This window comes from Saccopteryx leptura, chromosome 4 (assembly GCF_036850995.1).
Source record: "Saccopteryx leptura isolate mSacLep1 chromosome 4, mSacLep1_pri_phased_curated, whole genome shotgun sequence".
NCBI lineage: Eukaryota > Metazoa > Chordata > Mammalia > Chiroptera > Emballonuridae > Saccopteryx > Saccopteryx leptura.
The window spans coordinates 73,320,279-73,334,081 of NC_089506.1; the positions used below are offsets into that span (position 1 = coordinate 73,320,279).

General features: G+C 37.1%; 1 non-coding gene across 1 annotated transcript; it reads left to right on the forward strand.

Moving 5' to 3' along the window:
- Positions 1 to 13,182: 13,182 nt before the first annotated feature.
- Positions 13,183 to 13,259, forward strand: TRNAA-AGC (transfer RNA alanine (anticodon AGC)). Its single transcript has one exon. It is a non-coding gene; the product is annotated as a tRNA-Ala (tRNA).
- The last annotated feature ends 544 nt before the right edge of the window (positions 13,260 to 13,803 follow it).

A 13,803-nucleotide genomic window follows, 5' to 3' on the forward strand; every position in this document is an offset into this window, starting at 1 on the left:
TGATGTCAATGTGGTGTTAAAGTCCATTAGTATTTCTGTTTTACTGTTAATTTCTCCCTTTATGTCTATTAATATTTGCTTTATATATTTAGCTGCTCCTTTGTTACAGGTTTATATTCTCTTATTGGATTGAATTCTTTATCATTATGTAATGTAGTTTGTCTCTTATTGTAGCCTTTGTTTTAAAGTCTATTTTGTCTCACATAATATTGCTACCCTAGATTTTTTTTGTTTACTTGTTTTCCCTTACATGAAATATCTTTTTGCAAACCTTTATTCTCAGTCTAGTGTGTCTTTTGTTCTGAGGTTAGTCTCTTATAGACAGCATATATATGGGTCTTGTTTTCTTATCCATTTAGCTACCCTGTATTTTTGATTGGAGCATTTACTCCATTTATATATAAAGTGATTATTTATAGGTACATAGTTATAGCAATTTATTATTCATATTTATCTTTCTTTTTTTTTTCTTTTTCTTAAAGAAGTCCCTTTAATATTTCTTGTAATACTAGTTTGATGATAATAAACTCCTTTAACTTTATCTTGTTGGGGAAGTTCTTTAAATTTTATGTGATAGTCTTTTTTGTAAGTTTTTGTTTTCCAATACTTTGAATATTTTGTGCCAATTCCTCACTTTCTCCTTTGGAGTCTAGCCCAGCAGGTAAAATATCCAGCACTCAGGCCAGCTTACTGTGAAGCTCCACTCTATCCAATGCACATGAGCTGCTGTGCCAGTGCTGATCACAGAGAGTAGAACTCACCTCAGCTGTGCCAGTTGTGAGGAGCCCTTCCTTAGGATACCACTCTAGCAAGAATTGTTAGGTCCTAAACCAATGCTTTCCATAGCTGGCCACTGGATGTGCCAGCTCTGGGCATCCCTGGCAGGAACTTGGCACAGACCAGTGGGAGACACTTCTTGTGTCTGGCCCTCAGCAACCTTCCTTGAGCTACAAGCAATCCAGAGTTTGTGGCTGCTTCTGCTGGGCCCAGGTGCACATGGAAATACCAGCTGCACACCTAGGCTGGCTTTTACCCACACTGGGACTGTGGGAAAGTCCACTTAAAAGGTCCAGGTTTCCTGAGTCCCTCCTGCAGCCTCTGTCTGCTGGCTATTTGTTGGGCTTGGCTGTTGTAAAAACCTCTGCTAGAGTCTAGAGCCTGGGAAATTCAGGGATTAGGAAGGGTGGTGGATGTGGCTCAACCCCTCAGCCACAGGTGTCAGTCTGACCATACTTTTTTCACATACCTCAGCAGAGTGTGGCCCTAAGAGTCAGGTGGGTATGGCCTCTGAGACTCAGAAGTGTGGTCTGCTCACATTCTGGACAGTTTTCACTGAGTTTCCCTTGAGGTGGAAGCACCAATCTTAGACTCAGGTGCATGGGGGGGGGGGGTAGCTCTAGTCTCAACACCAGAAAACAGTCACTGATGTGCCTCTGCTTTCTGGCCTCTCAGAATGACCCTTTGCTCTGACTGGAGCAGTAGATACTCCCGAGGGTGAGCAGTTGCTTTTCCCCAGGCTAATGCCACTGAGAGGAGATTGCTCCACCCTGGAAAGGTGGCAATAGCAGTACTGGAGAATGACTCAGCACAGGGGTTCTGGTAGTCGTCCCCCACAATGTCTCTCCCTGGGTCTCCAACTTTACACTGTCCTCACACAACTCTAGTCCTCTCAGCTCTCCTTCCTCCAGAGCCCCGGGTAAGTGGCTATAAACAAGATTTTCTGTGTGGCTCCCTTTAAGACAGAGCCTGCATCTCAGAGAGTTCTGTCACTTTCTCGCAGATAGAAACCCTGCTCTTTGCACTGCCAAATGCTGTGTGGGTGCCTCTTCTAGGCTTTGGGGCTCTAGGCTAGGTCTCCAGGCCTGAGGTTGAGTACCCACACCTCTCAGGGCGACCCTCCCTGCAGTGAGAGTCCCTCCAGACCTTCAGCCGCAACTCACTCCTGGGAGCAGGGCAGCCCTTTCTGTGTGTCTGCCCTTTCTACTAGTCTTGGTGTGGCTTCTTCTCTGATCCTTGGTTATAGACTCCTCTTCGTTTAGTCCAAAGTTGGTTTTTCAAGATGATTGTTCTTAAATTAGGTTGTAATTCAGTTTGGTCCTGGGAGGTGGCAGTTGGAATGTCCGCCTACTCTATTGCCATCTTGGAATCCTCCTCACAGAGGTTTTTAAAATTATCTTTGTTCATTTAATTCTTTTTTCTTTTTTTGTTCTAATTGGGTGTTCTGTGCCCACTGGTCTTCCAAATCACTAATTTGATTCTATGCTTTATTTAATCTGTCGTTGATTCCTTCTAGAGCTGGTTCATGGACTGGTACTTATTCACCAGAAATTTCTTGCTGGTCCTTGAAAGAATTAACCACATTAATGCTGTATGAAGATTACAAATCCAATGATTATAGCCTGTATAATCTTTATACAACATCAGGATGGTTAAATCTTTCATGGAGTAGCACAAAAGTTTTTGGTGGACTGGCACTGGTCCACAAACTGGTAGTTGAAAAACACTCTTCTCAACTATCTGCTTCTCTTCCCTTCCCTCTTCTCTCTCTCTCTCTTTCTTCCACTTCCCCAGTCATGGCTTGATTGATTCGAGTGTGTTAGCCCCAGGCATTGAGGATGGCTCCTTGGATCCTCCACCTCAGTTGCTAAAGATAGCTTAGTTGCGAGCATTGCCCCAGATGGGAAGAACATTGCTCTAAAAGGAGGGTCACTGGGTGGAGTCTGATAGGGGTGCATACAGGAGTCTGTCTCTATCTCCTCTCCTCTCACTTATATTAAAAAAAAGACAAACATAAAAGAGAAACACTCTTCTTGAATATTTACTTTATTCTTGATTTCTGACTAGTTCTTTTTCAAAGTTTCTATGCCTCCCCCTTTTAATGCTTACTATCTCTTTGTTCAAGTTCTCACTAAGTTCCTTGAGCATCCTTATAACCAGTGTTTTGAACTCTGTATCTGGAAGTTTGTTTGCCTCCATTTTATTTAGAACTTTTTCTAAAGAGTTTTTCTGTTCATTTACTTGGGACATGATTTTTTTTGTCTCCCCATTTTGGTTGCCTTTTTGTGTTTGTTTCTGTGTATTATTAGGTAGATCTGCTGTTTCTCAATTTCTCAATCTTATGTAGTGGTTGTCTCATGGGGCCTAGTGGGCCTGCCTCTCGAATCACCTGAACTGGATTCTCCAGGAGTGTCCCTTGTATGGTTGTGTTTGCCCTCTTGGTGCAGTTGAACATTGGTTGCTTTTGGCCCATCAAAGAGTTTATTAAACTTCAAAATAGCTGGGTGTAAAGATTGGCCATGACCACAGTGTGAGTACAGGCTGCTGTGTGGGGGATTTTCCCCAGTGAGTTATGGTGCCTGCTGAGACTTCCCTTTAGGTGTGCCACTTGTGAAGCTAATTGGGCAGTACTCCCTTTTGTTCTGAAACTGGACACCTGTTGTATTGGTCCTGAAACCTCCTGGAAGGGGCTTCAGTGCAGCTCAATAGCAGATGTTGCTTGTGACCTGTTTGGGGCTACCTTTTGTGAGCTACTAAGTGAACCATGGTTAGTAGCTTTCCTGTACTGTGCCTGCATGCATGTGGAAAAGGCCACATTGTGACCTGAGGCCTACTGCCACCAGTACTAGACCTGGGGAACATCAGCAAAAGCTGAAAGCACCTTGAGACCTGCTGCAGTCTGCTGGCTGCTCATAAGGCTCAGCCAAGGAAAGAGTCTCAGGGGGTATGTGAGTTGTGTGAGGCAGGGTTTCAGGAAGTCATCAGGGTGGGGCAAACAGTGTTCAGCAGGTTAATACAGATTCATATTTGGTGCCAAAGCTGAGCTTGCATCCATACAGCTTATGTCGCAGGATACAACAAAGCAAACTACCACCCATCAGAAGCCTGCTGACCTTTGTGGTGGGGTGGGGTCTCAGGGGGTCATCAGGTTGAAGTTATTCAAATTAACCAGGCTAATGCATATTCACATTTGGCCAAATGGAGGCAGGGCTAAACACAGAAATGATGATGCTCATCAGCCATTTGGGCAGAGGGCTCACTACAGGGAAAATACCAGCCATCCCTCCAGTCCTGGCCTCGAAGTCACACAACTCTGTTTCTCCCTTATGTCTCTGGGGCTCCATGAGCCATTGTCCATTTTCCAAAGCCCAACCTGAATACTTGCAAATAAGAGTTTGTGGGCTGACCCTATAAAATGATGTTTAGTTTTCTAGCAGCTTTCCATTCTACTGGGGTAGACAAATATCCCTTCTGATTTTCACAACCAGATGTTACACTCCTCTTCCCAGCATTGGTGTTTTGGGCTCTGGAGCCCAACATGGAGTTGAGATTCCTTGCAGCTGACCTGTCCTTTGGATTCTTTATAGCCAAATGTGGGTGTGGGCCCAGCCCAGTTTTGTCTTTGCCCCTCATGCCAGTCTTGATATAGTTTTTTTATATTCTTAGTTATAGGACTCTGTTCAGCTCATCCTCAGGTGGTTATCTAGGTTTATTTTTCTATAATTTAGTTGTAATTTTCATGTGGTCATGAGCATAGCATCTTCCTACTCTTCCATGTTGACCAGAACTCCTGTCGAACATCTCCATCTTGCATTAGTGCAACTATATAACCATTAATTAGCAACTCTCCATTTTCCCCTTTCTTCTTGTTTTCAAAAGCCACATCTACAGAATGGATATTTCTTAATCTATTTTACTATTTGTTTTGGAGACATTTGCTTCCAGAAATTTTTCTTTTTATTGTTTTTCATTGCCACAAAAATTGTTCAGTAATCATCTTTGTATTACCATCATGCACTGGTACATTTGTTTCTGTAGAATAGATTTTCCAAAGTTAAATTTCTTGGTTAAAAGGTATGTATATTTTGAATGTTTATATATAGCATTGCCAGCCCTCTTAATATTAGCTTGCTACGAGAAGCTTGAACAACTCCTAGTCCCAGCAATAACATAAGAAAGTGCCCATTTTCTCATATCCTCATCACCACCAAAAGCCATAAATCTCATTTTTGTTGATATATGTTAAAAATGCCACTTTTATTGATTTTTTTAGTTTTTACTTTCTCTAGATACTGGTGAAGCTAAGCATCTTTCCACGTTTTTTGGCCAGTTGGGTTTCACTTTCTGTGAGTTGCTTGTGTATAGATTTTGTCCATTTTTTCTTTTAATTTTAAATTTATTTTTCAAATTAGAAGCATTCTTTTTTGCTAGTTTGCTAGTAACATTTTGTCATATGACTGCATATTTTTCTAGTTCATCATTTTTATTTTGACTTTGTTTTTGGTGGAGTTTTCATATAATATGTTTTAATTTTATGAATTCAAATATGTCTTATTTAATTATGGCTAGAAAATTATGTATTGCATAAGAATTATTTTCTATCTCAACTAGGTAAAAATTATATAAATTTTCTAATTTTTAAAAACTTCAAAAATATTTCTGCATTTAAATTTTATCCATCTGGAATTCACTTTTGGCATATGGTCCAAGGTAGAAGATCTAGCTTGTTTTCTTCTAATTAGATAGCCAATTATTCCAAGATCATTTATTAATAAACCAATTATTTCCCACTGAATTAAAATGTCACTTTTCTGAATTTATTTCTGGACTCTTTGTTCCATAAACATCTTTGTTTATTTCTGTGTCAGTGCCAGAGATTATAGTAAATTTAATTACCTGGTGAATTACATATTCCTCTTAATGCTTTTCTTTGTTCATAATCTTCTTTTTCATCATAGATACTTCCTTTTACTTGTGAAACTTAAAATAATTGTATTTATTCTCTCTCTCTCAAAAAACAACAGAATCATTAAAATTAGAATTCTGATTGAAATTGCATCGAATTAATAAATTAGTAACAAATTTTGAGCAAAACTAAAATTTTGACAAAAGCTTCTTTTCATAAATATTATTTTTGTATTTGTGCATTCAGTAGAATATTTTACATACAAACATAAATACACAAGTCAGTGAATTATCAGAACAGTATTATCAGCATTTAAATTTCTATATTTCAGAAGGGTTTAAAGTGATATTGATATATGATCTTAGTTTGCATGTTCTTGATTACTATTGGATAGTTTTATAACTTTATTGATCAGTTAGTTATCTTTTTATATTATTATCTTTGTGAAATGTCTATTCAGGTCTGTAGGGTTGTCTCTTTAATGGTAATTTGTAATGGCTCTTTAGACTGTATACAAGCCCTTTATTAGTTATAAGTACAGTATTGGAAATATCTTCTCTAATCCTATAATTTGCTTATTTGCTTTTTGGGTGTGTGTGTTGGAATCTTTCAGTGTGGCTTCTTTATTTCACTGCAATCTAATTTTTCAATCTCATTCCCCATTATAAGGACTTTTTATATTCAGTTGAAATTAATTCAAGATCCTAAAGCTATATCCAAACATTTTCATCTAGAAACTTTGTTTGGCATTTGACATTTAAATCTTTATCCATCTAAAATGAATTTTTCTATATGATATGAGGTAGGCATCTAGTGCTATTTATTTCATATTGGATAGCCAATTAACTCAGAATTATTTATTGAGAGTCTCATGTTCCCTTATTGCTCTGCAGTATTATTTTTATCACAAATTATGAACTGTATATAGGTGTCTTTCTAGATTCTTTGATTAGTTGTATTGATCTACTTGTTTTTCCTTGAGGCAATGTTTTTAGTAAACACTGTTGTATATTTAGTTGAGCGAATACTTTCACCTTGTTCTTCAAATTGGTTATACTTATTGTTTTGCATTTTAAGATAGAGTTTAGATTGCTAACTTCTACCAAAAGTGGCAGAAATTTTCATCCAGAGACAAATTTTGAATCCATTGATAAATTTTGGAAGATAATTATATACCTCTATTTATTTAGGTCTTATTTAATTTTTCTCAGTAATGTTTTATAATTTATTGATTCTTAGGTATTTACTATATTGATGCTATTATAAATACAACTTAAAATATTTATAATTATTTCTCTATTATATAGAAACAAAATGAACTCTTATGAACTGATTTTTGTATCCAGAACTCTTGCTTATATCACATTAACTGTAATAATTTTTCTGTTTATTTAAATGTTTAACAATCATATCCTTATAAATGGAATGAATATGACAGATAAGGGAGCCAAGAAAAGCTTTTTTTATAGAGAAAACATTTAGAAGAAAATTTATTTCTACCTTCAGTCTCTTCTCAAAGGAAAAGCCATTATGTCCTTTAAAAATATGTTAGGTCATATGATATACTTAATTTTATACTTCCTTATTATAATATTTGCTATTTTCCCCCCATATACTTACTTTTGCTGGCTTGCTAAACTTTTCCTTCCCTTTTTATTTGCTTGTCAGTTTGGATGTTTTACTATACCTTTACATTTTGATGAATGTATAAACCCATGTAACCACCACCACCACAAAAAATATATAGAACATTTCCATCACCCCAGATAATTTGCTCACGCTCCTTTATAGTCAAATTCCTGACTCCTTGCCCCATGCAACCACTATTTTTTTCTGTCAGTAAGGGTTTGTTTTGCATATAATAAAATTTTATATATATAGACTTTTTCAGTATGTACTCTCGATTCTGTTTTTTGTTTGTTTGTTTAGCATAATAATTTTGAGATTCGGCTATATTGTATATATCAGTAATTTATTGTTTTATTGCTGAGTAGTCCCCCATTGTATGGATATACCAGCTTCTTTATACCTTTATCTTTTGATGAACATTGGGTTGTTTTATCTTTTGGATATGGAAAAGAATATTTATGTCAAAGATTTTTATAAATATATTCTTATTTCTTTTTGGTAAATACCTAAGAGTGTAGTTTTTGGGTCAAAATATTTTCTGACATGATTGTACCATTTTATACTGCCATGAGTAAAGTATAAGAGTTCCATTTGTTAAATGTCAACAATTGGTTCTCTCAGTCTTTTTACTTATTTTTTTGTATTTTTCTGAAGTGAGAAGTGGGGAGGCAGAGAGAGATTCCCGCATGCGCCCCACTGGGATCCAACCGGCATGCCCACCAGGGAGAAATGTTTGGCCCCTCTGGGGCGTTGTTCCTCTGTAATTTGAGCCAGAGGCCATGGAGCCATCCTCAGCACCTGCCAACAATGGAGCCCTCACTGTGGGAGGGGAAGAGAGAGACAGAGAAAAAGGAGAGGGGGAAGGTTGGAGAAACAGACAGGCACTTCTCCTGTGTGCCTTGGCTAGGAATTGAACCAGGGACTTCCATACGCCTGGCCAATGCTCTACTGCTGAGCTAACTGGCCAGGGCCTAGGTATTCTCAATCTTTTTAATGTTAAAAATTGTAGTGGGCTGAGCTCAATGTTTTTTGTTTTGTTTTGTTTGTGTGTATATGTGTGTGTGTGTTTGTGTGACAGAGACAGAGACAGAGAGTGAGAGGGACAGATAGGGACAGACAGACAGGAAGGGAGAGAGATGAGAAGCATTAATTCTTCATTGGAGCTCCTTAGTTGCTCATTGATTGCTTTCTCATATGTCCCTTGATGGGGGGGGGGGGAGGCCACAACAGAGTGAGTGCCCCCTTGACCCCTTGCTCAAGTCAGTGACCTTGGGCTCAAGCTGATAAACCTTGCTCAAGCCAGATGAGCCTGTGCTCAAGCTGGCGACCTCAGAGTTTTGAGCCTGGACCTTCCGCGTATCAGACTGACACCCTGCACCATTGCCTGGTCAGGCAGCTCAATGTTGTTTTAATTAACGTTTCTGTGGTGACCAATAATGTTGAGTATCCTTCTGTGTATTTATTAGCCATACATAAGCCTTTTTTGTGAAGTATCTATTCAAGTCATTTACTCAACTAGTTTTTAATTGGGTTGTTTATCATTTATTTTATTGAGTTGTAAGAGTTCTTTATGTGTTATGGACATAGGTATTTTACCAGATGTGTGTACTATAAATTTTTTTCTCATTTTTTGGCTTGGCTTTTCCACTTAGTGATAGTTTTGAGAAGCAAACATTTAAAATTTTTCTAAAGTGCAATTAATCCCTGTCTTTAAAATGGTTTATTTTTATATATTCTATTTTTGAAATTTTTATTCCTCTCACGATCTCAAAGGATTTCTCTTATGTTTTTTTTTTCTAGAAGTTTTATGGTTTTAAAGTTTATATATAGGCTCATGATCTATTTAGAGTTGATTTTCATATGCAATGTGAAGTAAGGGTCAAAGTTAATTATTTTTTCAGACCAATATCCAGTTTTTCAGTACCATTTGTTGAGAAGACCATTTTTACTTCCCAAATTACCTTGGTGACTTTGTTAAAAATAATAAAAACCCACCTTCTAAAGAAAATCTTCCCTTAAACTCCAGACTTAACTGATATATGTAGGTCTATATTTGAATTCTCTACTTTTTTCCATTTTTATATGTCTATTTTTATGCTACTCTTACACTGTCTTGACAAGTGTAGATTTGATAAGTCTTAAAATCAGTTGATTAACATCTTTAAACTTTGTTCTTCAAATTTGAAATTGTTTCAACTATTTTAAGTTCTTTGTATTTTCAGGTAATTTTTAGGATTAGTTTGTGAATTCAAAAAAGTCTCATGGCATTTTTATTGAAATTGCATTGACTCTATAAATCAGGCAGGAGAGAATTGACATTTTAACCTTAAATCAATCATTCCATGGACATGATATATGTCTCCACTTACTTAGGTTTTTGTTTACTTAACAATGTTTGGTGGTTTTCAGTGTGGAGGTCTTATACATGTATTTGATGTTTAATTTTGGTATTTCAGTTTTTAATACTATTGTAAATGGTACTAGTTTTTAAAATTTTTCAGTAGTTTACTGGAACACAAACATTGTTATTAGTCTACAGAAATATGGTTGAATCTTTTACATTTACTTTGTATCCTGTGACTGTGTTATGTTTACTTATTAGTTCTTATAACTTACTTTGTAATTCTTAAGATTTCCTATGTACAAAATTATCTTATTCATGAACAAATGGTTTTACTTTTTTCTTTCTAATTGGCATGCCTTTTATTTTTCTTGACTGACAGCTAGACTAGCTAGGACTCAGTTATAATGTACAGGCATAGACAGAGCGGATAGCCTTGCTTTGTTCTCACTGTATATAACTTGTAATTTATTTTTATTGTCTTTTTTATGTAAGTAGATTCTAATTTTCTATCACAAACACATTATTTCTTTTCTAAGAAACCACAAAAAAACAAAAGAAATGCTGATCTCTGACTATGGCAACTAATATTCATAGATAAAAATGTTGTTTTTCAAGATTTAAACAAGTCAGATAGAATCTCAGTTTACTTTCTTGAAATAAAGTATACATATAGTTTTAAAATCTCAGATATTAGTATAGATCTTGGCTTTGTAAGTTTTCACTCTGAGAGTACAGTGTATACAGATCATGGCAATGATGAAACAATCTTGTTGGATTTCTTAAGAATACTTGTTATTCACCCTCACAATCAATTCAGCCATAGATATTCTTATGACCATAGAGACCGAAGCTTGTAGCTTGGCCTGCTCTGCTGGTGAAATTTGGTGCCTGAATATATATGGTCATAGGCTCATTTTTTTTTTATTGAAGCTTATTGTCATTAGATATTTAAATTTAGGAACTAGACTTTACAGCTAAAAAGTTCTTTGTGTGTGTGTGTGTGAGAGAGAGAGAGAGAGAGAGAGAGAGACAGGAAGAGAGAGATGAGAAGCATCAACTCATAGTTGTGACACCTTACTTGTTAATTGATTGCTTTCTCATATGTGCCTTGACTGAGGGGCTTCAGTCAAACCAGTAACCCCTTGCTCAAGTCTGTGACCTTGGGCTCAAACCAGTGACCATGGAGTCATGTCAATGATCCCATGCTTAAGCCAGTGACCCTGTGCTTAAGCTGGTGAGCCCACACATGAGCCAACAACCTTGGAGTTTCGAACCTGGGTCTTCAGCATCCTAGACCAACAATCTATCCACTGCACCACTGCCTAGCCAGGCTAAAAGTGTTTGTTAATATTTAGATTAAGTAGAATTTTTATTGTGGTGAAAGCATTTCCAGCTATATCCCTTAACAACAATATCCTGAAAGATGGTTATACTTGGCATCATTTTGCCTATAAACCTGTACACATATAAAAGTGTTTTTGGCTATAACATACAACCTTATTGCAAACTGCCTTGCACATAATTTCCTTTGGTTTTCACAAAGTGGATTACAGAAATTGGATTTTGATGCCTAAATTCTCTCTGTTTGTAGAACACCTAGTTCTAAATATCGCATTTGATGCATGGTCTATTGCCTAAGTTTTTTCAAATTAAAGTTGTTACTCATGTATGTTTCTTTTTGTTTCACTTTCTGCTTCTTGGCATTTGTGGTTCCTTTCTAGATCCTTTAAGACCTAGAATGAAAGCTACAAGAGTCCTGAATATAGCTTTCATACAATGGTAAATTTCCCAGTAAGCCAACACAAAATATATGGGGACTAAGAATTAGCATATATTCATTCTTTGTTTAATAATTTCTGCCTATCTTCATTTGTCAGTTTTCTTAATTTTCATTAATGCTATCCTGATTTTATTATAATTCTGACTATTTGCTTAAAGAGCCACCTTATATATTACATAAAGATGTTTTTCAATGGATCTCTTATTTCTTAGATAATCTACTTCAAATTGAATGCCAGCTCACTCTTTTGAACACTGTTTTTGGAGTCAGGAGGTCTGGGTTTTTGTCCCTGTTCTGCTTCTAACTAGTTGTGTGACCTTGTATAAAACTCTTAACCTTTCTAGAATTCAGTTTCTTATTTGTTAGATAAGAAGATTGGTTTAAATCAGTGATTTTTCAACCTGTTTCATCTCATGGCACACATAAACTAATTACTAAAATTCCATGGCACATCAACAAATATATTTTTTGCTGATATGACAAAAAATAAGTATAATTTTGATTTAGTCACACTGGATGGCTAATTGTTGTATTGGCTGTTGTCATTTTTTTTTTAATTTGTCTGTCTAAGGGAAAAGAGGTCTGTGTCCTTGACTAAACAGTCAGATATTGCATGTTTTTTAACTATAGTATACCAGTTGAAAATTGCTGGTCCAAATGATCGCTGAGCTTCTCCATTGTTTAACATCTCAGAATTATAAATTGATTAAAGTTCTTCATTGCATCAGTGTCATCTCTGTTTTCATCTTTAGATGGCATTTTCCTTTGTGGCTTGACTGCCTTTCTTCTGTGCCTATGTCCAAATTTCTCTTTTATAAGAATACCAGTCATGTTGGATTAAGGTCTACCTTGGCATTATTTTAATTTAACTCTTTAAAGACCCTATTTCCAAATTAGATCACACTGAAGGAATAGGAGGGTAGGACTTGAACACATTTTTTGAGGGGGAGGGAGAAAGCCCAGTTGAACTCATAACATAAAATGTCATTGACCTTAGAAAAGAGTGATTATTTAAGTAAGCCTAACATAATCGCATAAACCTTTAAGGAAGAAAATTTCTCTGACTTGTGGCTGAAGATAAAGTCAGAGAGATTTGATGCAGGAGTGGGTGTTAATGGGCCATTGCTGGCTTGAAGATGGCGAAGGCCATGAATCAAGGAATACAGACTCTTGTGGGAGCTAGCAAGGACGGGGACCTCAGACCTAGAGCTATAAAGAAGTAAGTGTTCTGCTAATAACTTGAATGGTTCTGAAAGTGAATTTTTTCCCTGAGTCTTCAGATAAGAGTCCAACTCATTCAATATCTTGATTGTGGTCCCATGCAAAGAACCTGGCTGAGTCTATCTGAACTGCTGATCTATAGAATTGTGAGATAAATGAATGTTCTTTTAAGACATTAACTTTATGATATTTTTATACAACAATAAAAAATTGATATAGAAAGTTATAAAGAGTACCATAAGCTCCTCCCAAGAGTTGATCCTAAGGGAGCCACACTGGGATCCAGCGCCATTCTTAAATGACATTTAAGTTCTTCTACTCTAAGAGCGGCTGACACAATAGATTTTTGGTGCAGACTATGATGCACAGGAGAATGGACATGTGAAGCAAATCTAATGTGTTTGAAAACCTGGAAATCTCGGGTGACATCTCCTATCAGTGCAGAATCCTTGAATTAAAACTGATACTCATATTCTTAGTTGTTCTGGGTATTGGGGGTTGGGTGTGATTTGAAAAAGAACTATAGCCCTGGCCGGTTGGCTCAGTGGTAGAGCGTCGGCCTAGCGTGCGGGGGGACCCGGGTTCGATTCCCGGCCAGGGCACACAGGAGAAGCGCCCATTTGCTTCTCCACCCCTCCGCCGCCCTTTCCTCTCTGTCTCTCTCTTCCCCTCCCGCAGCCAAGGCTCCATTGGAGCAAAGATGGCCCGGGCGCTGGGGATGGCTCTGTGGCCTCTGCCTCAGGCGCTGGAGTGGCTCTGGTCGCAACATGGCGATGCCCAGGATGGGCAGAGCATCGCCCCCTGGTGGGCAGAGTGTCGCCCCTGGTGGGCGTGCCGGGTGGATCCCGGTCGGGGCGCATGCGGGAGTCTGTCTGACTGTCTCTCCCTGTTTCCAGCTTCAGAAAAATGAAAAAAAAAATAAAAAATAAAAAAAAAAATGAAAAAGAACTATATACATGTCTATTTTCTTAGATCCTTAATCTAATTTCTGAATCACTACTTTCTCATTATTTTTGTCCTTTACTTAAGAAGAAGAATCCAGTGTAAGTAACCATTTTATTAGAAAGTGAAAGTTATATGCTCCATTTTGAAATAGAATTTAATTTTTAGTTATATTCCATTTAAAATTATGTACTTATAACTTGT